The sequence below is a fragment of the Phocoena sinus genome, chromosome 11 (assembly GCF_008692025.1).
Source record: "Phocoena sinus isolate mPhoSin1 chromosome 11, mPhoSin1.pri, whole genome shotgun sequence".
Lineage (NCBI taxonomy): Eukaryota > Metazoa > Chordata > Mammalia > Artiodactyla > Phocoenidae > Phocoena > Phocoena sinus.
In genome coordinates, this window is record NC_045773.1 from 23,407,632 (window position 1) to 23,419,710 (window position 12,079).

The following is a 12,079-nucleotide window of genomic DNA, read 5'->3' on the forward strand; positions in this document are numbered from 1 at the left end:
TCAAGACTTAGCAGAGTAGTTCTGACTCAGGGTCTTTCATGAGGCAGCAGTCAAGCTGTTGCCGGGGGTGCAGGCGTCTCAAGGCTCAACTAGAACTGGAGAACCCCCTTCCCAGCTCCCTCACGTTGTTGGCAGACCTCAGTTTCTTGTTGGCTACTGGCTGGAGGCTTTAGCCTCCTGCCAGGTGGGCGTCTCCTTAGGGCAGCTCGCAACATGGCAGCTGGTTTTCCCCACAGCAAGTGATCCAAGACATAGTGCTCGAGATGGAAAGCACAAGTCTTTTGGAACCTCATCTTGGGAGTGATCTATCATCACTTCTACCATGTGCTGTTGGTCATCCTGACTACCCCTGACACAATGTGAAAGGAAACTACGCAAGGGCATGAATATCGGGAGGCAGGCATCATCAGGGGCCATCTCCAAGGCTGCTTCCACAGCCAGAAAACCCTGCCAGTCAGCCTCCGTATTTGCTAAAGCCGGCCCCTGTTCTCCATCTCACTTCCGCTGCTCCAGTGCAATGTCTTTATCTCCGGTTTAGTAGGATGTAATTTCAGTCTAACAGGTCATGCTATTTTGGGCTTTTCTGCCCACAGCCTCATCCTTCTTACCCCTGCAGGAGTGATCACTCAAAACTGGACATCTGCCTATCCCTGCACCAACACACACCCCTCCTGCACCCTCTGCTGGGAACCCATCGCCCACATGATGTAGGTCAACCTCCTTAGCGTGGGTATGAGTCCCTCTGTGTCTCAGTCCCTCTTAATGCTCCAGCCTGCTCCCCTGACACCCTCTGTCTTGAACTTCACACTCTAGTAAGTTGGAACTCTGTGTCTCCAGCTCTATCTGTGCTATTTCACCCAACCATGCCTTAGCCATACTCTTCCCTCTACCTGCCATATGGTTCCTCATCTCTCCCCAACGTTACAGGATAGCATTGTGATTCAGAGCATGGGTTCAGGAGCCCCACCACCCGATTTAAACCCCAGCTCTACCACTCACTCACTGTATGGCTCAGTCAGTTATTTAAACTATATGCTGGGTATTGGTCAAATTATTTATATGCATATATTATGTTACATATCCCTACCACGACCTAAAGGTAGATGATTATTATCATCATCTTTGTACACACGAGGAAGCTAAGGTGCATAGGGTTAGAGCTATAAAAGTTGTTGCAATTATAACTCTTCCTTGTTCAGGACTAAGTTCAGATACCATCTCCTCCACTAAATTTCATCCTTTTATTTTTTATTTTTTATTTTTTATTTTTTTTTTGCGGTACGCAGGCCTCTCACTGTTGTGGCCTCTCCCGTTGCGGAGCACAGGCTCCGTACGCGCAAGCTCAGCGGCCATGGCTCACGCTCCACGGCATGTGGGATCCTCCCGGACGGGGGCATGAACCCATGTCCCCTGCATCGGCAGGCGGACTCTCAACCACTGCGCCACCAGGGAAGCCCCCATCCTTTTAAAGACAGATGCCCTCCTCCACGATGCCCGTGGCTTCCTGAGTGTAACTCTAACCTAGTAGCTACCATATTGTTTTGAAATGACCTATTTTTTATCTGCTTTTTGAAAAATCAGCTCTTTGAGGGCAGGGACCTCAAAGTCATCTGAGCCAGTTCACCACCCAGTAGACACTCAGTCAATACACGTTGGTTGAGCTTCACTAAGTTGGCGGTGCCTGTTGAATATCCAGGTGAAGCTCTAGGCAGTTGCCAAATGAAGAGGGAAAAGAGAGAAGCTAAGGATAAGGCCTTAAACAGAAAGAGAAAGAAGCGGTAGTGAAAGTATTCTTAAGATGAAATTTAACATTTTCCTTAATAAAACTAAAACAATGGCTCTAAATCACTAACCTTGAAAAACTTAACTGAAGTAGCATCGAATGGTCCCATCTAGTAGATGGAATCAAATTGAGAGTCAACTGGAAGTGTGATTCTTCTCATGCTATTTTCTCCGGGGAAGGGTGATCATGTATATCTACAGACTCAGGCACAGCCATTAGAATAATCAGTCTACAGCACTCCTTCCCTGAACACTCCTATTTCTACCTTCCTCAAGAGACTGGGTCTGTCTCATTGTTACAGGAAGCAGGCTGGCCTGTGTGACCAGGAAAGTGGTCACATTTAATCACAAAATAAATAATGGAGGAATTCTATGAAAATAATGAGCTTTTCTTATTTTTCTTCTTTAGAGTTGCCTTTAAGAGAAAACTATCAAAACAGAGAGTCTTCAGACTATTGTGAGCTTTACAAGAATTTCTTTGGGCTCTTTGCAAATGATGGCTCATGACCCAACAGGCCCATTCAGACCATAATCAGAAATAATATGGCAGTCATCATCATTTATCTTTAGTGATCTAATCTCTGATCGGGCTTGCATCTCAGACACACCTTGTATTTTGTTGTGTGAAAAAAAAAAATCAGTCCTCCAAATTAGTCTTACCAGGTGTTTCTAAAAAAAAATAGTTTCCACATGATAGCAGCTCATGTCAATATCCTGCTAAAGATGTGAAACATTTTTCAAAAGTTTTTACAGCTCTGACTTTGTCTATGGGCTCCTCCACTTTTCCTGTCTCCAGTGATATCATTTTAAACATTCGCTTTCTCCAAATGGTTTGTGTGTTCTATGCAATTCTACTTGCAATGCTTCTTGGCGTGTAACTGTGGAAATATTAAATCATTCCACATGTGTATGCATTTGCCTCTCCAGGTATATTTTGGAATTTTCTTAAGAAATGTGATTGCATCTCCTTGTCCTTTTCCTCCTCTTCTTTTCCTTTTTCTTTTCCCTAGGAACACCTCAAAGGTGTTCACTGAGCAAGTTCTCAATCATTCTTGGCTGATTAATTTCCTAATAAAAAAATAAAAGCTACAGTATATCGACTAGTATGGGCCATGCATAGAATGAAGTACTCCTCGTGTTCTTTCTTTGATCCTTACAACAGCCCTGTGAGTATTGTTCCTGCTTTCCAATTGTGGAAACTGAGGCTTAGCAAGAGAACGTGACTTTCCCAAAAGTCTCAGCTAATGAGTGAGTGCCAGAGCTGCGAGTCAGACCCAGGCTGTCTCTAGAACCTGTGACTACCTCTAATCGCACTCATTCTCCATTCTTTTAACTAGCAACTTTTCAGGAGTTATTGCTTTGCAGATTTAGAAAGGAAAGTGTATTCTTTCCTTGGTGAATGGTGAATGGTGAATTCAGTGGTGAATTCAATGGGGAATCTGATGTTTCTGACAAGAGACACGGAGCAGGTTTCTTGTTATAAAGTTGACTGAATTCCTTCTCTGGTCTTCATTTCTAGAAGGTCCTGGTTTCCGTCGCCTTTGGAACAGGGCACATGCATCGCTGTCACACCCAGGCTGGTTGGTCTATGCAGCCATTCGTTAACTAGCCCACCATCCTCTACCTACTTGCCGCTCAAAATGTGGTCCTTGGACCAGGAGAATCGGCATGAGCTCAGATGTTAGAAATGCAGAGTCACAGGTCCCCTGAGGCTTGCTGAATCAGAATCTACATTTTAACTGTATCCCTGTGTGACTCGTGTACACATTAAAGTTTGAGAAGCACCGCCCTGCTTGTCACTGTCACAGAAAGTGGAACTTCTCTCTCCTGCAGCTATTAGTAAAGAGGTCAAAATGGATCAGATCCGGATTCAGGTGAATCAGAGTGAAGTCACCATGTGGCCCATCATCCTACCACCCACCAGGTGTTCAGTCTCCTTTCTCAACATCACTCTTCCAAGTTAGCTGAAAATTCTCTAGCTGGAGAGTCATGCGTTAGAATGAAAATATAAAACCTTGTCTAAGGAGAGTTTTAAAATTCATTGTGGTCTCTAGAGCCTGTCCCCAATGCCCATCGCTTCCATAGCCAAAGTTCAGCTGCTAAATTGATGTGACATTTTAATCTAGCCTAACGTCAAAACAGAATAACTTTGATAAAGGGGAGGTGAGTTGAGGATTACAGGCCCTTTTAAGACCTGCGTTAAGAAATGTTTATCCCACCCGTCTCCAGCGTGTGCCAAATTGTGTAGTTGCTGTGGGCCGGAGAATGACCTCATTATTTCTCTCTCTAACCTGTTTGGAGCTGTACAGCCTAAACACGCTTTGTACTCCCGCTGTTTGAATGCAACGTTATTTTGTAAAGTAGGACTAGTGATTATTCTGCACGGACTTCACATGTTTTGCGTCACCGTGTAGACTCTGCTGCTTTTCGAAGAATACATTTAAACTGATTGTATTTCTCCCTGCTTATATTCAAGTATTTATCAAGCAGTGTGGCAGGGACAGAACAAGTCAGACATGAATAATTGCTCTCAGTGAGATTATATTCTGGCTAGAGGACAAGACTGCACGCAGCAAAAACTAGGGAAGAGGATAAATTCATTTGTATGATTTATCCAAAAGGTAGTGGGTTCAGGGAGACGAGGGTACGGCCGTGGTCAGAGAAGGTCTCATAGCAAGCAAAGCAGAGACTTGAAGACAGGAGGGGCAAAGAGTGAAAAAGAGGTTGTTCCAGAAAGAAAATGATCTGAGCAAAGGAGTAAAGGACTCATGAGCCTGGAACCTTGTTCACGACATCCTTGCCAGTAGCTAACAAATATTGAGTAATACATCCAGGGCTGCTATGTGTTTCTTCTGCTAAAACACTAAATGAAAAGATGCATTTAGTTAGCCCATTCTCTAGAGCTTTAAATAATAATTTATAATTACATAAGTATATATCATTGTATATCACATAGTATGTCTTATAATAATTATATAATTATTATAGCTTTATTGATATCACAATTTATAATTAATTATACTACATAATTAATATATTGGTAATGTGATTAATAATATTAATCATGTATTTGTTAATATTAATACATAATTATGTGATATAGTTATGTATATAATAATTTATAACTAGCATTTTTGAGGTCTCTCCATGTGCCACGGCTGAGTGCTAGACATTTAATACTCAGAGCAACTTTATGGGACTATTTTGATCTCCGTTTCATTAATAGAGAAACAGACAATTTAGGAACTTAAGCAAGGTCACAGAGTGAGGAACAGTGATAGTACACAAACACAAAATTTGAAGGGAAAACCCACATTCTCAAACACTGTGCCATACTACATGGTATTGAACGTTGAATATTGTACACTGAGGTGCAGTACAACATTAGGATATCAGGACAGGAAAAACGAATCCCTTTAAGCAATTTCTATTCTGTATGGGAAGCCAAGGTAAGATGTATAGAGCTAAGACTATTGCAGCAAGAACGTGCGGCGATAGCCTCTTTCTCAAGCCCTGAAAGTGTATTAAAAAGGCATGGAGGTGGGGCTTCCCTGGTGGCGCAGTGGTTGAGAGCCCGCCTGCCGATGCAGGGGACACAGGTTCATGCCCCGGCCCGGGAAGATCCCACATGCCGCGGAGCGGCTGGGCCCGTGAGCCATGGCCGCTGAGCCTGCGCGTCCGGAGCCTGTGCTCCGCAACGGGAGAGGCCACAACAGTGAGAGGCCCGTGTACCACAAAAAAAAAAAAAAAAAAAAAGGCATGGAGGTGAGGTTATTTGGGTAAGACTTCTTAGAACTGACAATTTTGAGGGATCCACTATTCTAGGCCAAAGGATTGTGCCAATTAGATCATTTGTATGGCTGTGTGGCTGTGTGGTATGCAAACATCCATTCCCCAAATGGCCCAAAATGCAAGACCCTGAATGAGAAAGACTTGAGTCATTTGGGAAATGGCATCCATTGAATTTTTGATAGGATTTTCTGAGTGTGCGTTTGAATGTTTTTCACTCACTTCTTTTTGGAGCTCATGGGAGGTAGTTTATCAGAAATGATTTAAAAAATGGATAAAGAATCACACATTCAAATCTGGGTTTGAGAGCCGGCCCTGCCACGATGATCACGACACTTGGTTGTTCACTTCAACGCTTGGCCAGTGTCATCGCAGTGTGGTCCTGGCCAGCAGCCTCAGCACCATCTGGGGACTCGTTAGAAATGCACATCTCAGGCCCCACCCCAGGCTGACTGAATAGGAAACTCCAGGGACAGGGACCAGCCATCTCTGTTTCAACAGCCTTGCCAGGTTTGGGAAACATTATGCTGGACCACACCTTCCACATCTATAAAAAGGAGATAATGTAGTAATCATACCCTTTCCACAGTATCATTGTAAAGATTCAGTGAGATGTTGACAGTATACATAAAGTACCTAATGTGAAGTCTAAAATAAGTGTGCTTCATAATTAGTATCTTCCATGACTTTATTTCTTGATTTGGGGCTAAGAAAAGGTAAGAAGCCAGAACCCTAAACAGCTAACTCTGCCTTAAATTATAGCAGAAATCAGTGCTTACAGTTAGCAATGAAGTCTTGTCCAACGGCCGCCTTATGTTACTAAGAAAATCTGAGCTGTATAAACAGGTTTCTGCTGTGGTCTTTCTTGGGCTCCTGTTTGAAAACCAAGGAGGTCTGTCTGTGTCTGTTTTACAGCCAGTGCAGGGGCTCCATAGGAACAGCTCTGATGGATGTGTGTGTCAGATTGCAAAACACCCCTGCCTGGAGCAGTTAAACTGGACGGTTTAGAAAACCACCTCCAGGTTTCTCATTTGGGAACACAAACACTTGTGAAGTGAAATGCTTCTTCCCAGGGAGATGTGGCACTGCTTCAGCTCCCTGGGAAGTGCCCATATATATCAGGGGCTGGACAGAATCCCAGTAAGGCCCGGCGTGACCCACTGTGGCCAGTTCCAAACCATCTGAGTCCATTCTAATTTCTCTGCACCTTTTGTTCAGGAGTTATTTATGGGCATTTATCTTCCTGGTAGACTTTTTGCTTCTCACTTGCCCTTTTCCCCTTAGACAAAGGGCAGCAAAATATTTACTATCAGGCCCTTTACAGAAAGGCCCTTTACAGAAAGGGCCTGATAGTAAATATTTTGCGGCCATATGGTCTCTATCACAACTACTCAGTTCTGCCATTGTAACTCAAAAGCAGCCATAGACAATGTGTAACTGCATGAGTGTGGCTGTGTCCCAATAAAACTTTATTTACAAAAACAAGTGGTGGGCCAGATTTGGCCCCAGATTTTGGCTGTGGTTTGCTGACCTCTGACTTAGAATCTCAAAACATCAAATGAAAAGGACCCAGACAACCAGGCAGAAGAATAACTCGGTGTCCATTCATGTGTGAAGTTCTGGCTTAGAAGTAGCTCTTGGCCTGAGCTGAGCCATGCCTTGGTAATGGAGGATAAACAACACCAGCTGTCCCTCCAGACCAATTGGACCAAGACCCTGAAACCGGTTTGCTCCCACCTGGTGGGAAAACACCTCTCAGTTTTAGAACTTTTTAAAAAAATTTATTTATTTATGTTTGGCTGCATTGGGTCTTCGTTACTGTGTGCGGGCTTTCCGTACTTGTGGCGAGCGGGGGCTACTCTTTGTTGCGGTGCGCGGGCTTCTCTTGTGGAGCACAGGCTCTAGGCGCACAGGCTTCAGTAGTTGTGGCACGTGGGCTCAGTAGTTGTGGCTCACGGTCTCTAGAGCACAGGCTCAGTAGTTGTACACGGGCTTCATTGCTCCACGGCATGTGGGATCTTCCCGGGCCAGGGCTCAAACCCACGTCCCCTGCATTGGCAGGCGGATTCTTAACCACTGTGCCACCAGGGAAGTCCCTCAATTTAAAAGCTTTTAATGAAGGTGTTGCCTCACAATTTGGGACAAAGCAAAGCAAGTTCCGAATCTGGAACAAGGAAGTCTTCCTCTGAAAAATGAGCTAGAAATGGAGATGCTGTTTATATCCCAATGAAGCAGGGCCCAAACTTAAACCGTAAGAGTAGAAAGTGAGTACCAGTGTCTTACTTTTCTAGAATAATTCAGGGCACGTAACTCCCAGTGTTTAGAAATGACTAAACAGTCCCTTATGCAAAGAAGTAACCTAGAGGGTGTGAGTGTAATAAATTGCCCTGTATTTATGTCCTAGGAATTCTAAAGTAATGATATGAATCTCTCTATGAGACTGCAGCAGAAGAAATGAGCTGACACACATTATGACCCAAGCTGTTCTCTTACGTGAAGCGTTTTACAGTGCCAGGTGTGAGTTGAGACTCAGCCTTGTAAGACTTATTCATTCCAAAGTTGGAATTTGCAAGGTAGCCATTTATAACAGATGTCATTGGTTTCATGTCCTGCAGCCATTCCAATTCCTCCTTTTTACCTTGAAGAAGAGCCCGTACTTACGTTGGGGTGTCCACGTGTAAAAAAGATAAATCTTACTTGGTTTCATTCAATTGCGATCATCTCGTTGGCCATACCAGTGATTGGTTTACGGAAGAGCACGTAACCCAGTGCTGCCTAATGAAATATTAAGTCTGCTGGGAAGCTCCTGGTAAAGGTATCTTTTCCCTGAAGAAGAGGCATAGGGGGAAATATGTCCTTCTGTGGACATTCCGGATATAGAGCTTGGAATTATGGTGGCCATCTTGCAACCCTAGGGAAAGCCAAGCTATGGATAACAAAGCAGAATTAACCCTGGAGCTTCCTTGCCTTGAGACATCTTGCTGTTGAGAGAATAAATGTTCCTTTTATGTAAACTAACTTGGATTTTCTGTTTCTTACATCCAGTAGAACCCCAAATGATACACACTCCTGTTTCGTCTCCCCTAGGTCAGTTCAGGTCTCTCCGCTCCCACCAGCTCTCAAGTTCTATGCTTTCACTGTCCCCACCTCATCTTACAACCTGGTAGAGACTTGGGAATTGTGTTTTGTTTTGTTTTTGTTTTTTTCATAACTTATAGCCCTCAAGGTTGAGGTCTTAACCTGTTAGGATTGCACCATGGAGCCACTGGTCAGTAAAGAGTTACTAAAGCAGTTATTCACAGGCTAAAGTGATTTCAATGTGTTGTTTTGTTATTAGAAGTATTGGTAATAATAATGCTATGTTTCTTTTTCACTCATTCGATAGAATTTCCCTTCCCTAACAAAGATTATAGGCTAGTAGTCAACTAAGCAATTACATACAATATGATGATGGCCCGTGGGGGAACTGGGAGCTGTGGAAGTCCAAAGAGAGGTGCTGTTGTTGGCTTACCCAATAATCATGCCCTTTGCATTTCTTCCATGCTTGAAGAGACTCTTTCCCTGAAAATGCCAGACGTTCACTTTCCAGCCTCTGTTGCCGCTAGGGCATGTATATATGGGCCCCTTCTGACCAGGGAGATTTAAGACAAAGTCTTCAAAGGACTTCTGGGAAGAATTTTCCTTGAAGAGTAAGATCATCACAGAAGGGGCCCGTCTCCCCTTCCTGTTCTCGGTTGTTTGTGAGAGGGATGATTTGGAGCTGCAGCAGCTATCTTATAACCATGAGGCAAAGCTAAGAGAATCGTGGAAAAGTTGAATCCAGTCCCAACATTGTCATCGCACAGAACCTAATATTGGATTCTGTATATCTCCAGAATGTGACATCCAGTTATGTGATAATACCGTCATATTTCATTATCTGTTACTTATAGCCAGTAGTATGCAAATTGGTACAATGCGTATCTAACCTGGACTGAGGCAAGCAAAGAAGGCTTCCTGGAGGAGATGACTTATGCGCTAAGGCATGAAAAATATGTACATATTTTGTAATAGAAGGAGAGGTGGTAAAGGAGGATCCAAAGACTTGAAGGAGAAATTATGGCAAGTTTAAGAATTCAAAACTGGGGGCTATGGCTGGAGCGTAGAATATTGTTTATGGAGTGGCAAGAGATGAAGCCAAAGAAGTGGTGGGTAAGAGCACAAATATACATGACCTTGTAAATTATGTTAAGAAATTTGCCCTTTTTCTTAGGAACATTCAGAACACTACTGGAGGCTTTCTCACTCTCAAGGTCAAAGTTAATCACTTCTTTTACACACCCAGATCACATTGCTGGTAGTTTGCTGTCATTGGCCCCTATTTCGGGCTCGTTTTTTATTCAGTGATCTATTCCCTCCAGTAGACAGAAGACACGAGGGCAGAAGCTATGTTTTCCTCACATTTAAACCAACCCCTCTAACGAATCCTGCTAAAGGTCTGTTAAATCACATTACCTCTCCATTACAGTGATAAAACCTGAACCTATTTGAAGTATTTTGTCTTGCTTGATCCTTTCAATACCCCCATGAAGCTGGAGAGAGCAAGAGAGGGGTCCAAGCTTCCACAGCTTGTTAGGGTTAGAACCGTAAGGGCTAGGAACAGGTAGTATCTCTCTGGTCCAAAGATGCTTTTCACTATATCATACAGTTTTGTCCAACAGCAAGGTGTTTCCAGCACTGAAAGTTTGTACATTGATTCATTTGCTGTGAGGTTTCAGTTTGATGAAACTTAAAAAATTTCCATGTAGTCTTTGCCAGAAGCTTTGTAGTAGTGGAACCATCCAGTCATACTTTCTTTTCTTGGGGAGAACTCAGGGTAGCATTTTGGAGTTAGCAGTTGTAAGGCAAGTATGGTTTGAAAAAGGTTCACACTCCCCCGTCTCCTGGTCTGCAAAGCTCGTAGAATACTTAAGGGCTGGAGGAGAAATTTGTGTAGGAACTGTATTAGTTAGGGTAACTAACTACCTGCCCTAGCAGGTAAACTTGAACATCTCAGTGGCCCAACTCAGTAATTTTCTCATTTGCATAAAGATTAACTTTCGGGGGGCTTCATCAGAGACCCAGGCTCTTGCTCTCTTGTGGGTCCACCTTCTCCTATAACACCTGGTAGGTCTTCTGAGTCTAGTAGACAGACAGAGGACGGGAGAGAGGAGCTTTCCACAGACTTCCCTTGTGCCCACACGGCGTTGGGCAGGCCTCAGTCATGTGACCACACTTACCTGCACGTGAGGAGGGCAGACGGAGCACCTGTGTGCCCAGAAAGATAGCTTAATGAGTTCGGTAGACAAGTGGTCATCTCTGACTTAGGGACCAAGGTGAATTTTATGAAAAAAGTGGTTATACCCCTTACCTTCCGAGGTTCTACATTATATAGTATTTCTGATGAACTAGGATAGATCAGAGGAGGCTGGAGAGCCCAGAGGAGAATTCATCCTAAGGGATGAGATAGACTTGTCTACTGATTGACCTCAAAGCCAGGATCATGTTTTTCGTGGGAGAAGATTAGTTCCAAACATCATATGTGGCTAAAGTGAGAAATCTCTGCTCATCCAAACGACTGAATTCCCGTATATCAAAAGAGCTGTGTTATAAAGAATTGTAGGGCTTCCCTGGTGGCGCAGTGGTTGAGAGTCCGCCTGCCGATGCAGGGGACACGGGTTCGTGCCCCGGTCTGGGAAGATCCCACTTGCCGCGGAGCGGCTGGGCCCGTGAGCCATGGCCGCTGAGCCTGCGTGTCCGGAGCCTGTGCTCTGCAACGGGAGAGGCCACAACAGTGAGAGGCCCGCGTACCGCAAAAAAACAAAAAAAAAAGAATTGTAGGTATTATTGGGAACCCGTACCCCAACATAACACCACACAGTACCATAAAGTGACCCTCTCACTCATTCATTCATTCAACAAAGCTTGAATTGAGTACCGTGCGCCCAGCATATTCTAGGTGCTGGAGATACAGCTCTCCCTGCCCTGAAGCTTAGGTTCCAGAGAAAGAAGGGATAAAGAATAAATAAATGATTTCAAGTAGCCGTAAGTGCTATGAAGAATGTAGAGTTTGGTTGCAATGTTAGGGAATAGAAAGTGACTAGAGTAGACGGGCTGGCACTCTTCTAGACTGGACAGAACAGGATACGATGAACGTAACTAAGGCAGAGGAAGGCTTCATTTCCCCATTTCTAAGACCCAACAAGAGTGCTACTGGGCCAACCATGGCGTGTGCCCTGATAACTAAAAGCTTCTCTTCAGTGGTTTAAATCTCCACATTTCTGGACCTCTCGATTTCAAGAGTTGCTGTGTGGTAATAGTGACGAAAACAGTAGCACAATGGGAGCTACATGTGCAGAGGAATGATATCTTCCAGGGTTTTCTCAGTAGGGGGCAGCAATCAAGGAGGACCCCTCTGAATTTAGAAAATACTTTTTAGCAAAACGCTTCAAATTTTGCGGCATTCAGCTAAAGCAATCCTTGGAGGGAA